Genomic DNA, 2,193 nt, shown 5'->3' with positions numbered 1-2,193 from the left:
TTTAGCTGTGATTACACACCTCTAAAGAACTAGAAAAAGAAACTGATCACCCAGTACACCCCCAGCTTGCATAAACCCAACCAGATACAGGATGTTGGTACCAGTGAAGCTGAGGAAGAATGCTGGTTTACTTGACTGTTGTATTCTGGTACTGCTTGAGCATACCTCAGCAGTGTTCCTACCTTGAGGCCAAGCAGAAATCTCTGGTTGTGTTAGTAACCATCACTGCTGGATACCTTTTGGTGCAGTGCAATAACAAAAACCCAACTGCAATCAGAGGAAAGTTAAACAAGGCATTTCAGTGCCTGACAGGGCCTTTCTACAACCTGGACATTTGGCACCAGACCCTGTGTTGCCTCTTGGATTAAATCATTTGGCATTAGCCATAACTACAGTTTGTCCCTCTTATCAGTGTGCCTCCCAGCTACACTACTTCCTTTGAGTATCTGGGTCATGTGGAATCACAAGCCATCTGGGTAAATCAAACAGAAGTGGGTTTATATTTGAATAATTTAGGAAGATGGGGACCAACACTACTGTGGAATTAACAGTTCTTCCATACCACTGATGCTAGACTAACATTTCCAGGCCTATCCCCTAAAAAACAAAGGGCACTTCTGCAGAACAGACGTGAAAAATAAAGCTTTAAACTCTTTTGTGAAGTTTACAGATGAGTCAGCTGGGAACAGTGTTTGTTACTTTGGAAGACAAAATAGAGAACACTATTGCAGCAAGTCCTAATTATCTTGAATTGCTGCCAGGTCTTTAGATACACTGTGGAAAGGCTAAAGGAAGGGCAGCCTGTGGGGGAAAGTCCTCTGCTAGGTTTAGGAGGAGCAGCTTCTTCCCAGTGTTTTATAGAAAGAACAGGACCATGCTGCTGGGATTCTGCAGTGTCTCAACTCTTTGGTGAGTGAGAAAGGGTAGCCAGCTGTAGGGCAGGAAACCTCCTCAAGCAATTTCGGGCAAGTGCTGAAACAGGGACTAATATCAGCCACTGTCTGCAGGCACCAATAGCTGTGAAGTGCTGCACACACCTGCCCAACTGCACCAGCAGGATAGCCAATTAAAAACAGATTTAACTAACAATTTCTCAAAGTAATTCCTTACCAAATATGTCACTGTGGACATTATACACATCAGTATCTATGCTACCTGTAGGAGGGAGCAATAGCTGTACTTGTAAGTCACTCTGTATTTAACAAATGGGTTTTTTTTGGTGCCATATGGCTGTCTTGCCACTAACAACTGTCATAACCTTCCCTCTCCAGCCCACCCCTCAAAAACACCTCTGTAATACACACCATTCAGCATATGCATGTTGTACAGCAACCTAAAACATGCAGCCAGCTAGCAAAGGAGTACTGCAGACTTCTTAAATGGGCTAACACTGGAACTCTTCCTTTCTTAGTGGGGTCCTCTCTGCTGTTAAAAAGCTGTGGGAAACCTGTTCCAGAGCAGAGTAGAGTCAAATAGTTGCAAGTTTCTTTGGTAGAAAGGTATTTCAGGTAGGGTTGGAAAAACTCCTCTGTTACCAGATACTCTGAGATTAGTATTTGCTCAATGTAGGGCCAAAGATGCTTACACTAGGAAAAAAAAAAGGCAGGGGTTTTGTTTGCTTTTTAATTGTTTTAAGATTAAATACAGTACGTCAAATTCAATGAGTGGTTGCTGATGTATGTTGAAGATGTTCAGCGTAAGCTGTGCTCCAGCTGCAGTTCCCCTTCCTATTCAGATACTCAAGACAGCCAGTTTGACACATTATTATTGGAAAAAATTATATTTTGGAAGAACTCACTACAGAAGGTGACAGAATTCCAAAAAAATCAAATTACATGAAAATATACATCGCAATTCTCTTTGTACATCAGGTGAGGAAACTCTGAAGTAGAAGGCAAAGAAGATGAAGGGCCACAGAAGAGAGAAAAGGGAAAAGGAAGGAAGCTATTTTTTCATATCAAACCCAGAAGTTAGCTATTTGAAAGCCTACAGATGTGCATGCTTGAACTCAACCTTGAGAAAAAACAAAGCCTCCCACACACACCCCCACCCCACAAACAGGCAATGAAAAAGGCAAAAGAAATTATAATCAAATTACCCTAAAAGCAGCTCATTCCTATCTTGGACTTAGTCAACTGATCTTCCAAATAAAAGCACTCCAGTCCATTGGAAGTTAAAAATCCAGCAGGCTGC

Source organism: Gallinula chloropus, assembly GCF_964237585.1.
Source record: "Gallinula chloropus genome assembly, chromosome: 19".
NCBI lineage: Eukaryota > Metazoa > Chordata > Aves > Gruiformes > Rallidae > Gallinula > Gallinula chloropus.
This window is presented reverse-complemented; position numbering follows the sequence as displayed.